The sequence below is a fragment of the Myxocyprinus asiaticus genome, chromosome 34 (assembly GCF_019703515.2).
Source record: "Myxocyprinus asiaticus isolate MX2 ecotype Aquarium Trade chromosome 34, UBuf_Myxa_2, whole genome shotgun sequence".
NCBI classification, from domain to species: domain Eukaryota; kingdom Metazoa; phylum Chordata; class Actinopteri; order Cypriniformes; family Catostomidae; genus Myxocyprinus; species Myxocyprinus asiaticus.
In genome coordinates, this window is record NC_059377.1 from 41,733,233 (window position 1) to 41,749,871 (window position 16,639).

Sequence of the window (16,639 nt, forward strand, 5' to 3'; positions counted from 1 at the left end):
GAACATATTTAATGTATAATTTCTTAGTATTTCTCTGCCCCTCCATATTAAATATTAGCCAGTGTTGGGTGTAATGCATTACTAAGTAATTAATACTGTAATTAAATTACTTTTTCGTTGAAAAAAGTAAAGTAAGGGATTACTCTAGTAATTTAATTACAGTTACTTCTGATGTAATTGTGTTAAATACTGTATAGACTATAGAACAATTCTATATAAAACAATAGTGAATTTATAACATCTAATGTTAAAATGTATGTTTTCTAATTTAACGCTGGCCCCTTAAATTCTTTGGCCAGCTTATGAATAATTTATTTGATTTTATATGATTTATTTGAAAGAATGCAAAGAACAGTAATGCAACTATTTTTCAGACATAGTAATTAGTACAGTAAACTTTTAAGAGTAACTTACTCAACACTGATATTAGCCTTTTGTTTAAGAATTTATGAAGAATAAACAAATTAAGAACCGACATCTGCACGGTTAGGAGGAAAAATGTGATACTGGATAATATGCAGCAATATGGGATGCGATAAACCAAAGGTTAATGGGTCAAAATCAAATGTTATCTTTTTCAAGTAGATTTACCTCAAGAAAATAATATCCAAGGGACATAAAGTGACATTCTGTAAAATGTATTATAAAAGCATAAAAAAAGGAAATCTAGAAAAAGGGTAGGCTAAATGAGAATTTTACATGTGCAAAATGACATCACAAGATAAATTATGGGGAGAATGGAACACTGGAACATTTGATCATTGGAACATTTGATCATTGGAACATTGGATCATTAGAACATTGGGTCATTGGAACATTGGATCATTGGAACATTGTGTCATTGGAACATTGGGTCACTGGATCATTGGAACATTGGATCATTGGAACATTAGGTCATTGGAACATTGGGTCATTGGATCATTGGAACATTGGATCATTGGATCATTGGAACATTAGGTCATTGGAACATTAGGTTATTGGAACATTGGACCATTGGAACATTGGAACATTGGATCATTGGAACATTGGATCATTGGAACATTGGGTCATTGGAACGTTGGATCATTGGAACATTGGATCATTGGAACATTGGGTCATTGGAACATTGGATCATTGAAACATTGGATAATTGGAACATTGGATAATTGGAACATTGGGTCATTGGAACATTGGATCATTGGGTCATTGGAACATTGGATCATTGGAACATTGGATAATTGGAACATTGGGTCATTGGAACGTTGGATCATTGGGTCATTGGAACATTTTTCTCCACTTTCTGTTTTCCAACTCCCCTCACTCCCATATAATCTTTTCTCATATTGCTTATTTTTATGTACTTACATTTTTATCTGAAAAAGTAGGCCTCCTAAGCAAAGTAGGCTTTAGGCTTGGCCTACAATAAATGACTTTTTTTTTATTATCACAAATGCCTTATTTTATTGACAAAACATCATTTTCTAATTCTGATGCTCTTCACCAATGTGCAAAATGAAAAAAATTTCATGTACAAAATATTTCCTGTCAAAAAGTAAAAAAAAAAAAATGTCATGAGTTTTGAATGCAGCCCAATAAACAATTCTGCTTTTTCGGCCGGCAAGCGCCCTCTTCTAGGAATACACCTTAAAAAATGAACGATTGTGCAAATTCATATGATATCGTGCGACTGTACTCGTTTGAATTCCTATGACTTTCGCTACAGCCAATGACATTGCTGGACATCGTTTCCATCTAATACGCGAGACCATTACTTGCTTCTGTCACACACAACAGCTTCCTACCATGTTTACACACTCTACTGATTGGTTAAGTTTAGATAAGGGGTATGGATAAGGGCATAATATTAATAAGCATGTCCTTAACGCCTCGTGTGCGGAACTCGCACTTACTTCTGCATTACACATCCGGGAATTTGCACGTGATGAAGTCGTACGAGTCTATGCGAACAACATCGTGCGAGACCACACAAAATAGCCAACTCGTAAATTATGTATGAAATTTCATGAGATCGGGTTGGCTGTTTATGTCTTTTGGCTATACTTTTGATACAGTGAGAATTTTAACCAGGGACTAAAAACTAAATGTTTTTCATTTTGGTTCGTTCTGAGCAAAAACTGTATTTTTTCGTTCCAGTTCAAAAGTTCCGCAGCCTCCTTTCCAAATGGTTACCGGTTAGAACAAAATAAAAGAATGGTTAATAACGTTCTTTTTTTTTGGGGGGGGGGGCGGATTTTCTCCCCTTTTCTCTCCAATTTGGCATGCCCAATTCCCAATGTGCTCTAAGTCCTCGTGGTGGTGTAGTGACTCGCCTCAATCCGGGTGGCGGAGGATGAATCTCAGTTGCCTCCGCGTCTGAGACCGACAACCCCGTGCATCTTATCACGTGGCTTGTTGAGCGCATTTCTCCGCGGCATCCAAGCACAACTCACCATGCGCCCCACTGAGAGCGACACTCAGAATAACGTTCTTTTTAAAATGACAGTACTCTGCATTAAGGGGTGGGTGAAATACCAGTTGCAGTGTTGCCAGATCTCGCTAGAGAAACAAGCCCAAAATAAGCCACTTGACTCACCAAAATAAGTGAAAATTAGCAATACATTGTTTTGCTGTTTTGTTGCTTTTTCAGCATAGAAATCATAACAAGCATACAATTAATTAACAGTTAAGTATAATTTTAATTACAAAACTGCTTCTCAGTCAAATATGTGTTAATGCATCATATCTAACAATAATTCAGTGAGGACTTGGAAACAACTGAGAAATGTATTTTTTACCTCTAATAATGTTTTCCTTGTATCTGAATTAGCCATGCATGTACAGTATATGTGGTAATTACAGTACAAAAGGTCTTCATTCACAGAATGCAACATCCACAACGGGCAATTAGGCAAAGAAATGTGTGATGCAGCAGTTTGCTTCAGGATCAAAGTACACGGTTAATTTTTTCAGGCAACATGAAGTGGTGTAGTTCCAAAAATATACTGTGATAAATTCTCTGACCTTTGGTTTCATGAGAAAAAATGATCGGAACGAAATTAACCGGTTATAACCAGTTACCATCATTTCAAAGTAATATTTTCACTCCGGAACAACTGAAAATCACTTTGTTCTGGTTTTTGATTACGTTCTGCTAAAAATGTTCCTTTCGTACCATTTTTAGTCCCTGATTTTAATGTTTACGGATTGGCCCAATTCACTTCCATTGAAAGTCCTTCACCGTAACCCAGATTTGTGCTTTTTTTAAAGAAAAGGATGGACGAGTCTAAATTTATTTTTGTGTTTGTCATTATGCCAGAAATGCTGTCGAATGGGCTTAACTTGTATTGAACCTGGAAGCCAATGGAAAAAAACATTGTAATATTATGTTTTTGGACACTAATGGCAGTGCAATGGTATCCTTAGAAGAACCCAGTAATTCCATGGTAATTATGGTAATTAATCAATTTGACACAAACAGGGCAGTCCAAAAGGAACACAAAAGCAACGTCCAGGCTGCTTTTTTCTTATTACAATGAGAGTCCATTGTGACCAGTGGCTATCAAGCTCCTAAAGGGACTAAAAGGATCATACAGTTAGTCCATACAAATATAGCACTATATTCCAAGCCATCGTACGGTGGCTTTGTTTGAGGAACTTTGTTTTAAGTTAAAGTATTCTTTTAACCCCAGTTTATGCCAAATTGACTTTCCCTATAATACTGTCCTGTGCAGCTGAATGACATATTCAAATGAAACTACTCATGATCAATAATCATTGCTCCAGCTTAATGGGTCAGTAACTGTTTTGATAGTTTTACTATAAATGCCAGCAAGCAGCGAGTTTAATACCCATCAAGCTGTCTTAGTATTCATTCAATATCAGCCCACTATCGAAAACTAGCAATTATCTGCGCCTTCCTTGACAAACACTGTCTGTCACTGATAAAGGCAGCTCATCTGTTAGACCGGAGAAACATTCATTCCACCAAAATATCACTCTATGTAGCCAATTAGTCATTCTAAAGATAATCAAACAGCATTATGACAGCAAAACATTCATCACCACCATCAAATGAAGTGATGTCCCGACTACCAGGGCCAAATTTGAGCTCTGTATTAAAGGCAAAACACAATGCATCAAAAATGTCACATTCAGTATATATTTTTTTATTGCTCCTGATACTGTATAATTGACATCTTCATGGACCTTGTAGCCATTCAAACCTCTTTGTCAAAGCATCTCGCTTTCAGTCTGTTTTGTAGCTCAGTAAGCATGTTTTCCATGACACTCTCGCACTGCAGCTGCAGTATTGTGGCTTGATAAGATTTTCGAGAATCTAATTGGCATGTTGCCTGTGTAGCATGCAATTTCAAATTTTTCCCTCCATTCTGTGTGGCACTGATACATTGCATCTGATTGACAAACACATGGAAATAAAACAAAAGAATTGCAAACAAACTCCTTGGTTTATTTGCAAAGGGAATGATTTGGAACAAGACATTTGCATTCCTGCTTTTGAAAGGTCATGCTTTGTAATGCTCATTTGCATACTAAGTGGATAATTATTTTGCAGGTTTGTGATGGGACTGTACAGGCGTGTGTGTAAGGGGCGGCCCGTCATCAGTCTTTAACGCCACTCAAATACAATCAGCGGTGAAACTGGGTCAGAGACTGCATATAGTCCATGTCAGTAATTGGCTTTCAATGAGCATAAATTAGCCTAAATGCTAAATGTAATATAAACACACCATCATGAATATCTGATAGACCAATCACATATACAGTATAGGGTACCATTAAAGATTTTTTTGCATTGAAAAATACATTTCTTTTATTGAATACTGAAAAAGCAACATAATTTGTGTGAAAAGAATTAATAACGGAAGGTTGTTTTGATTAAATAAAAGTAAGAAGCGATATAATAGAGAGAAACAGATCAATATTCTTTTTTAATTTTTTTTATACAATAAATCTCCACTTTCACTTTCACATTCTAAAAGTGAAAGTGAAAGTGGACATTTATAGTAAAAAAAGGAATTAAATATTGATCTATTTCTCACCCAAAGAGATTGCATTGCTTCAGAAGACACAGATTTAACCACTGGAGTATGGATTATTTTATGCTGCCTTTATGTGATTTTTTTAAACTTGAAAGGTCTGGTCACCATTCACTTGCATTGTATCCTTCTAAAAAACTTTGTGTTCTGCAGAAGAAAGAGAGTCATACACATCTGGGATGTTTAGATAATGCTTATTCAAAATAACCACTTCTGAAAAGGGTGCACCGTTTTCTGTTCATTTCAATCACATTTGGCATTTCATAACATCTCAAGAATGCCCACTTAAAGGTGTAGTATGTCATTTCTGTGCTACTAGTGGCACCAAACGGATTTACAAAAATAAACCTATGTTATTAAACACCCTTTGCAGACACCTCTTAGACTCATCACGGCCTTTCACACTTTCAGATTCCCTGTAAACAAATAGGCCATACTAAATAAAAGGTGATAAACGCTTAACATCGTAATAAACAAGACCACACCGGACAGAAAGCGTGGCAGAGTTCTCCACCTTGTAAATGTGATGCCAGTGTTCACACTGGTTTTACTCCGTTCTCTGTCTCTGTGTCTTTTAGCAAGTCTTCGAATTGTGGCTTTAATATCTGTAGGCGAAGCTCCATTTATTTTCCTCTGTATACGTCTACCATGATTGTTCATATTACCACTGGCTAAACAGCAATACAATTAGCCATGCCCCAAACTCATGCTATAGGTTGAGCTAGAAAGGGATGGGTGGAGCTGAAAATACAAACGTCAATGTTTTGATTGATAGTGCCTGGAAGGCTCAGTGTTTATACTTTTGGGGGAGGTAAACCCACGAATGGCTTACATATAGTTGTCAATGAACAATAAACTGGGATGGAAGTATTATGACATAAAAAATTGCATACTTCACCTTTAAGAAAAACTATGTGTTTTATTTCACTTGGGGAGCTTTAGCCCCCGCAACAAGGGGGCTTTTTCTTTTCTTTTTTACCTCAAATTCTATTCTTTCACTTATTGGAAAGTTATTGAAATGTTTTTGATTCACTCACCCCCCAAAAATTTCAGCGATTCTTATTAGTAAATTTGCAACATTTTTACTTTATTAAATGTTAATTGACTGCACATTATGATCTCATGGATCAGGACAATTTTGCAGTGCATTATGACAAAAAGGTGTTAAGGAAAGTGCTGTGGTAGATTTTGTTGCTATTTACTGTAGTGTTTAGGCTGAAAATCAAACATGCATTTTATATTGGGGGCCTTTAACCAAAAGATAAGACACTTACCAAAAAAAAAAAAAAAAAAATACAAAATAACCATATTTATAACACCGCACACTGAACTGCAGTCAACATGAACTGCCTTTCGCAACCCATTTAGGGAGGTATGAGAAAAATAAATAAAGTGGGATTGGTGATGTCAGCCGAAAAGGCTCGATACAGTCTGAATTTGATATCTTGGATCAAATTGTTTGCATCAAGCCTTGATCCTGATGTCTCAGACTTGCGTCTTTGCTCTGAGTGTTTAATGGCTGAATTTCTGATTACTATATTTCTCTTGAGATACAATACATGCTTCTCGTCCTTCCGATGGTGTGCACTCACCTCTGATGGATATGGTAAATGATGAGTTTGATAGCTCTGCACATTACATCTCCATTTTCAGATGACGCCTGCAACCTCCCCAACGGAGCATTTTCATCTGGTAAAGTGATTTAAATGTTTCAGATTTTGCCTGACCCACTATCGACCCCTGAATTATTCTGATCATTTACAATAATCCTCTGTGGCTCTGATGTGACCTTTAAACTCAGCTAAAGGTCACACTGATCAATGCAGAACATGAGTGGTGTCACAGATCTGACCTCCAGGAATATATCTATAGATTTGCTGATAAAAGTGTTGCTTAGTCTGCCATCAGCCATTCATGAAACATTGAAGAAGACGAGAAGTGCTCAATGTGTTTGGAATGGAATAATATAGTGTGCTTAATGCATACTGCACAGTATACAGTATATAATGCATGCACTTTAAAAAAAATTATATGATAAACAATATGCAACATAACAGTAATATGCTACATTGTTATCTCATGACATCTTTATGTTGACACTTTTGTAAAGCTGCATGTTTAATTCAGTGACGTTCAATTAATTTCCACCTCAGAAACATTTTCCAACTCGGAGAGGCTTTAAGCTTCTGACAAATGAGGAGTGCAACAGTAGCCTGTACATACTGCATACTATACTACTACTAAAAATAGTATGGTAGCATGGCAACATACCTAAACCTAAACAAAATATATGACTTGAAATAAGCAATTGTAAGCTATGCACTAGTGTTTTCAATAAACTAATAAATAAACAAAACTGACTCACAAAAAAAACAACAAAAAAAAAACAATCTAGTTCTCTTCAAATTCAGGTCATTCTGATTAATAATTCTTCCTGGATGATCTCTTTGCTTCAGGTTGTTATGATTGTGTTTGTTATGAATAATACAATTCTGTATTATTTATTATGGTCTTATTATGGTCTTTATACGTTCAGGGATCGTCTTAATGGAACAGGATACACCATTGCTCCAAAAAACTCCTTTTTGTCCCACATGGGTGATCTGAAGAAACTTTAAGACTTAAAGTGCTCTCAGGAAACAGCTCTCTCACTAATGGATGCTGTTGTAGAGCTCTTCCTGTGAATTGTATCTATTTTGATCCGCCGTTATCAACAAAAAGGGCCAACAAATTGTCTATGCAAGCTACATAAGGGCAGAAAACTCGTAGAAAAGTGTCACGTAGCACGTCAAATCCATTGCATCAGAGCAGCATATTTTTTCATGATGCTTGAACTTCTGCCTGTATCATGTCTATATGAGAGTGAAAGTCATGGAGTATTTTTTTTTCTCCCCAATTTGGCATGCCCAATTCCCAGTGCGCTCTAAGTCCTCGTGGTGGTGTAGTGACTCGCCTCAATCTGGGTGGCGGAGGACGAATCTCAGTTGCCTCTGCGTCTGAGACCGTCAATCCACATATCTTATCATGTGGCATGTTGAGCGCGTTACCGCGGAGACATAGTGAGTGTGTAGGCTTCACGCTATTCTCCGCGGAATCCACACTCAACTCACCACGCGCCCCACCAAGAGCGAGAACCACATTATAGCGACCACGAGAAGGTTACCCCATGTGACTTTACCCTCCCTAGCAACCGGGCCAAATTGGTTGCTTAGGAGACCTGGATGGAGTCACTCAGCACGCCCTGGATTCAGACTCATGACTCCAGGGGTGGTAGTCAGCGTCAATACTTGCTGAGCTACCCAGGACCCCTTCATGGAGTATTTTTAAAGTTTGCCTGAATCACTGGGTCTGTTCCAAAACGTTGTGAGCTGCCTCGCTATCTCCTGCCTACATAGGCAGCTGTCTTCTGTGGCAGTATCCTTACTAAAACTACACCTCATAAGAGACCGATTTGGAACGGTCTACATAGACGGCAGCTTAGCGCATGCGAGACAAGACTCGCAACTGATTTCAATAGAGGTGATGCGAGAGGAACAACGCAATCCTCTAATGAGCATAAATACTCTTAGTACACACATGAATTGATATGAAACAATTTTTTAATGATACTTTTCAGTATTGAATGGATTTCCACACGGTGCATACTGGGATCATCTACCCAGGGAAAAATACATAATGATGCTACCATAGAATTTGGCCAGAACAAGGTATCTTATGAGGCAGAATAATTAAGATACCACTTTTAGAACAGCCTTCCCATCGAGAGTGCGCCTGTGATCCCTTAAAATGCTGCCTCCAAAGGAAGCTCACTAGGTTTTGGAACAGACCAAAGCTGTGTCCCAAACGACACACTATACACTATGCACTTATAAAATATATTATGCACTCAGCCATGTAGTGTATGAAAAGTGTAGTATCGTCTCAAATGGAACACAGCATTTTTTTACTACACGGAAGCGTTCGCCATTTAATAGCTGATGGAAGTGACGTTTCTAGCGCACGTGATCTGTTGCCGCTAGCTTTAGCACGTTAGCCAACCTCAGTTCAACACTTGTATCTTAAACAATGAACAAATTCACACAGCTTGTAGTGACGATAAAGCATTCAACTCACATTTGTAAAGTGCTGTCTGCACTGAAGTTTTGCTAGCTGCTACATTCTTCGTTATTTACTGTTTTGTCAGACCAGTAGCGCAGCCAGGTAACTCCACCCCTTCTGCTATGTACAGCAATCTGTGAGTGCTGAGTGCATAAAGTGTCCAACATTCCACACTCCGTTTTGATGGTTGAAATAGTGCATCATCCGGGTACTTAAAGTATACTTCTTTTTGCTGCATTTTCAGTGTAAACGTACAACTCGCACTACTAACACTACAAAATGGCATATAATTGTGAAAAGGGTGCGGTTTGGGACGCACCTCCAGTGTTTGTCCTTGTCTTTAGTAAATTCTATATTTAGTAAAATATAACGATGCACTACCATACTTTCCATACTACTTTCGCAGTGAGTAGTATGCATACTGTGCACAGTGTGACGAATGAATGACAAACAAAAAACTGTGGTTTTTAACATCTCTTTCTTAATTGTCTAATTGGAAAAGCATACTAGCATACTACTCATCAGTGTTGGGTGTAATGCATTACAAAGTAATTAATTACTGTAATGAAATTACTTTTTCTTTGAAAAAAGTAAAGTAAGGGATTACTCTTAATTTTTCAGTAATTTAATTAGTTACTTCTGATGTAATTGCGTTAAATACTGTATAGACTCTAGAACAATTCAATATAAAACAATAGTGAATTTAAAATCGAAATTTAACGTCTAATGTTAAAATATATGTTTTCGAATTTAACGCTGCCCCCTTAAATTCTTTGGCCAGCTCATGAATAATTTATTTGATTTTATTATTTATTTGAAAAAATTAAAAGAATAAATAGAAAAAAAGTAATGCAATTACTTTTGAGACAGAGTAATTAGTACAGTAATCTAATTACACTGTAGAAGATGTAATTAGAAGTTAGTAATTAATTACTTTTTTAGAGTAACCCAACACTGCTACTCATACTATTTCTGCTGCATGTATACTGTGCACAGTATACAAGTTTAAAGGCATAAAGTACCCAAATGACATACTAAATTTATTTCACCAAAAATATACACAAAATATATGCTCTTATGGTTAAAAAAGATGTTGAAATAATCAGATGCTTCATTATAAAGAGCAAAAAAATAGTCAGGTGCCCATGTGGCAATTAGATGGCTGGATAGCACAATTACACATCTTTTTCACATCATGGTTTAATTGCCTCTCACTCTGCGCTGGAGAACTATGGAATATTTAACACTACTGTCAAATGCAGGAAGTTACAGGAAGCTCCAGTCTCCACTTGCTCTCATGGGCTTATTGTCCTCCGCCGCCACTGTGCTTTAAATGGAACTCAGAGTGCAAATAATTAATGCTTTTGTCTCAACTTCAGAACACATAACGAGATGTTTAAGACACCATCAAAGATTAAGCCACAGAGGCTAGGTTCGAAATGGAATACTAGTGTACTACAATACATACCATATGCTGCACACTATTTTATAGTATGCGAAACAGTGTACAACAGTATGCAACCGTAAACTTTCAAACAGTAGTATTACATGGTTGTCTCATGATCAGTGCAATCCAGTTATCAACTTGAAAATAAAAATGGTTATTTTGCAATTTGAATCCAATTTTGTGTAGAGAAAAGAAATAATTTTATTTGAAATAAAGTCTGATCAAATCAGTTTTTTGTTCATCCTTCATACTGTGCGCAGTACACTACTGTACGTACCGCAAAAGTAGTGTGAAAAGTGTGGTAGCGCATCATTCCAAACGCACCCAGCGGCTCAAGAATGATAAATTATTCACTGTTTGGCCAGAAACATACTTTACACAAGAGCGCTAGGCCAACGTGCGGTCAGGTTGAACCAGCTTGACATGCATTTTTGAGCTAATGTGGCGGGAACAAACCTCAGTACTCAAGAGTTTCCTTCAAAAGTCTGTGCAATTAAACTGAATGCGTTTTTATTTACTGTATATATGTTGCTATAAATATATTGACTTTAACTTGCTTAGCAATTTTGTCTTGAAACTGTTGACTTGAAAGAGAACACTTTCGTACAAATGGACAGTTCACCCTAACGTCTACTATAGCGCCCCTTGTGGCAATGTTGAGAATGCAACGCACACTTGCATTGCTTTATGAATTGCAAAATGCACAAAATTGCACTTGCGTAGAGTATGGTATTGTTTTGGCCTTTAATCTTTGAATTCAGCATCTGATGTTTGTTTTCATTCGTCATACGGAGTATTCTGTCATTTGTACGTGGTACAAATAGGAGTATAGGAGTAGTGGTGCGTAGTGGACTAAAGCACATAATTGGTAATCAGAAGGTTGCCGTTTCAATCCCCACAGCCACCACCATTGTGTCCTTGAGCAAGGCACTTAACTCCAGGTTGCTCTGGGGGGATTGTCCCTGTAATAAGTGCACTGTAAGTCGCTTTGGATAAAAGCGTCTGCCAAATGCATAAATGTAAGTGTACAAATGTTTAGGGGAGGTGAATGGAGAGAGAAAACAATGGAGGATAAATGAGGCTGATGCATTATTTTCCAGCCCTGTTTAAATTCAATCACCTCCATCCAGTTGTGCATTGGACATCAGGGCTGTTGTACAGGAGAAACACATGATGACGCCGCTGGTCTGGATGATGTTATAGTTATTGATCATGAAGTTTCCCAGCATGATTGATCAATCCAGTCCAGTCCAATCTGTTTGCTACTGGTTTTTCCATAGAACAAAAGAGAAATTTTTTGAAGAATCTTGCTGCTCTTTTCCATGCTGTACATATGCTGTATAAACATCTTGTCTTTTGAGCTCCAAAAAGGAACAAAATATCCCATAAAAGCCCTATAAAAGTCGCACAAACTGTAAATATCAAATCAAAGTCATACGATAGCTTTGTATGAGGAACAGACTGAAATTTGCATCACTACTAACTAAAACTCTTCCCCTCAGAAATTAAATTTGCAGTCGTATTCAGTTTAAAAAAAATGCATCAAAAAATGTGACGTCATTGAGGACAACCGCTATTGGTTCTCAAATAACAGATTGCGACAAGACGAGTTTGCAACTTGGTCTCATAGAATCACGTTACTACACAATACATGCAAACTGATTTTTACGTAGCTTGTTGTACGTATCGCGGCTGTTTCCTGCTGAAATGAGCACTAGAGGCGCTACAACAATGACTTTTATTCACTTTCACACAAATCGCAAGTGAAACGACAGTTCGTAAACACTTACTTTTCACACGGTTCCTCACACAATGCTATCTTACTGACATATAAACACTTGTACCATAACGCATGACTCATTTTAACGTTTGCATTACATGATCAACTACATTTACAAGCTTATTTAAGTGCGATCAAATTGCGCGGTAGCTCAATAGATAGAGCGTTGCACTCGTGATGTAAAGGGTATGAGTCTTGAAGAGAATGCAAGTCGACACCACAAAATGATGTGGTTGTGTTTTTCATCTCACATTTGTCTTTTATGACACTATCGGTTAGGTTTAGGTTTAAAGTAGGGAGGTTGGTTTTATTGATTTAAAACTCGATAGAGCATTAACCTTAAAAACCTCATCTGTTTGAGAGAACATTTTACTCGCTTTTAGCACCACACAGTGGACATTTCACTTCAGAACTGCAGCGATACATGTAATGAACCACGTAATATCATTTAAAAAAAATGTCGCCACAATTACGTCATTTTCATCAACATTTTCCAAATGATCCTTTGTGTTCCTTGGAAGAAAGAAAGTCAAACGCGTTTAGAATGACATGAGGGTGAGTAAATGATTACAGAATTTTCATTTTTGGGTGGCCTGTTCCCAGTACTTTTGTTACAAAATGCTGTGTTGATAGAATAGATAAGTCACTCTGCATTTCTGCATTTCAGTAATTGTTTTGCCATTAAACTTAGATTAACTGTCTTGCCTCAGGTGGGTTATTTCTTCACTAATGTGTGTTACAGCAATAAAAATGGCTCCTGGCACCAGCTGTAGAGAGTCTGTCCTCTACAAATCCAGATTAATAAGGTTACAGCCAAAAGCAGGCAGAGAGAGTCTGTGAACTCTAGGCGGAAGAGCGCTCTTATCTGTTTCGCTGGGGCATGATGGGGAATCCCTGCTGAAAAGACCGGCATTGCTGGTCATCAGCTTATGTTGTGTTTTGGGTGCTGATCCACCTGTGTTTTGTTGGTGATAAGCATGGCTGTGCTGTTCCACCAGCTAGTCCGGCACCAAACCAGCATAAACCAGCCTAAACCAGCATGGGAACTGCATGCTGGTTAATTTGGTCTTTGTAGCAGGGATCTCTTATTGATGCCACTATTACAATGCAAATATGGTAAATTATGGTCTCTGCATTGATAAAGTTGTCCTTGAGTTTTCTGCCGCAGCTGAGCCTCCATCCCTAGTGTGTGCCAGCCAGACGCTTCAGACAGATTCTGGATTGTGTTTAAGGCCCGCAGGAGCCCCAGGTGTTCAATACAGACTGAGTTCTGTGTGCAGTTCATACTTCTGAAAGTACAGAGAGACACGTAAAGTGTAAAACAACAAAGCAAACATCAGCTTAGATCTAAACAGACAGGAAAAATGAAAAGAAAAATGAAGAATAAAAGTCTGTTCAGTCCGAAAATAATAATTTAATGTAACAGGGGCAAGCAGATCCCTAAAATATAAGGCATGCATAATTAGTATAATTTCTTTGTAGGCCAATTTAACAAATCCTTGACCCTATTTATTAAACTTCAGTGTGTAAATTGTACCATTTGTGTTACAGAGATGAATTATACCTTAACTCATGTGGCTTGTTGAAGAAAGGTGCGCAATAAATTTTTTAAATGATCTGACTTGCCATTTTCGCCTGGTGGATGATAAAGTGAAAAAATCCTGTTGACTTGCATTGAAGGAGGGAGCCAATTCATATCTAGAGACGAGAATATCATAGAGGCTTGAGGGTTGACTCTTTTAAATTGGGCCAGAAAGCAACCACCTAGCAACCACCCAGAACAACCTAGCAACCGCTTAGCAATGCCCTGGCAATCACATAGAACAGTCTAGCAACCACATAGCAATGTACAGCAACCACCCAGATCACCCTACAAAGCGCATAGCAATGCCCTGGCAACCATTCATAACACCCTAGCAACAGTGTAGCAACCAGAACACCTTAGCAACCACATAGCAATGCTCTGGCAACAACCCAGAACACCATAGCAATGGCAAGCAACACCATGCAAACCACCCAGAACACCCTAGCAACCACATAGCAACACTCTGGTAACCACCCTGAACACCCTAGCAACAACATAGAAACACTCTGGCAACCACCAAGAACACCCTCTCAACCACATAGCAACCCCCTGGAAATCACCCAGAACACTCTAGCAACCACACAGAAACACCCTGGCAACCACTTAGAACACCCTAGCAACTACAAAGCAATTCTGGCAACCACCCAGAACACCCTAGAAACCACAAAGCAACACTGTGGCAACCACATAGCAACTCTCTAGCAACCACATAGAAATACCTTGGCAACCACCCAGAACACCTTAGAAACCACATAGCAATGCTCTGGCAACCACCCAGAACACCTTAACAACCACAAACAACACTAGGGAAACCACCCAGAACACCCTGGCAACCACATAGCAATGCTCTGTCAACCACCCAGAACAACCAAGCAACATCATAGCAATGCCCTGGCAACCACCCAGAACACCCACTTAACCATATTTCAAAACCGTGGCAACCACTCAGAACACTTTAGCAACCATACAGCAACGCCCTGGCAACCAACAAGAACACCCTCACAACCACATAGCAAAACTGTGGCAACAACCCAGAACAACTTAACAACTGCATAGCAACACTGAGCCAACCACATATCAATGCCCTGGCAACCACTCAGAACACCCTAGCGACCACATAGCAACACCCTGTAAACCATTCAGAACACCCTAGCAACCTCATAGCAATTCTGGATACCAACCAGAACACCCTAGCAACCACATAGCAATTCTCTGGCAACCACCCAGAACACCTTAGCAACCACAAAGCAACACTGTGGCAACCATATAGCAACTCCCTTGCAACCACATAGAAATACCCTGGCAACCACCCAGAACACACTAGCAACCACAAACAACACCCTCATAACCACATTGCAAAACCGTGTCAACCATTCTGAACACCTTTGCAATTGCTTACCAACACCATGGCAACCACAAAACAACTCCCTGCCAACCACCCAGAACACCCTAGTAACTACATAGCAACGCCCTGGCAACCACTCAAAACACCCAAAGAACCACATAGCAATGCCCTAGCAACCACTGAGAACACAATAGCAATCTCATAGCAACACCCCGGTAACCATTCAGAACACCCTAGGAACCACATAGCAGCTCCCTAGCAACCACATAGCAACACTCTGATAACCACCCACAACATGCGAGGATACAGGTGGCTTGTTTTGCACTGGCGAACACCACTCACATTTTCTTAATAAAATGTGAAAAGCTACCAGTAGTTAACATTAAGCTTTCAGTGTTTTGTATTTTTCATTTCTTTCTTTTTTTCATGAGAAAAACATCAACAAGCAAAACAGCAAAAGTATTGGTACTGGAAGAACATTTCTTTAAACTCAGTCACAAATACTGCCATGGGATTGAAATCCTGCCCTGCCCATCCCTCCAAGCCATGTCGACTGATGTCCGCACTGGCTGGAAGAGCTTATACAACAGCGGGCCAAGCTGGTTCAGCACTCCACAGCATGTCGGTGCTCCAGATTTTTCAAGCTAAGCTCCTAAAACAAATGGATGAGCAAGGCCCCAATCCAGAGCTGTTCAAAAAGCTCCGCACCACTACAGATTTGGTGCTGCGAGCCACGAAAGCTACCGCTGAGGCCATCAGCAAAGCGATGAGCAACCTGGTGGTTCTAGACCTGCATATTTGGCTAACTATCACGGAGATGAGAGCCACTCTCCTCAAAACCCCGGTGTCGCCCGATGGTCTCTTTGGCAACGCCATGGAAGGCTTTTCAGAGGGCTTCATCGCGGTGCAAAAGCAGTCTCAAGCGATGAAACACTTTCTACCAAAGAAAAGTAGCACTTCCCTTTTCCCGGCACGCTCCTGATCTAATTCCGGTCAGCACCGGGCAAAGAATCCATCTCTCGCTGCCCCAGAGCAGCTGATAGCTACTACTGAGCCATCTGTGAAGCCACGCAAACTGTGGCCCAAGTGTAAGCACCCGCCGTCTCAGCGCGAAAAACGCTCCGATGGAAAAACCCCAGCCGGGCAGCAGAAACGTTCCTGACATGCCCAGCCCCGTAAAGAGGAGCCCAGAGCTCGCCGATATTCATGGCCCAGAGCCAAAGAAGGCTCGATTCGAGGCACACAGTGTTTCTCTCCTCTTCCCAATACTGTTCATCAGGAATGGGACATTGTTCAAAATGTTGCTTCTGTGTGTATTTTTTAAATAAAGATTGTTCTCACAAAAGAG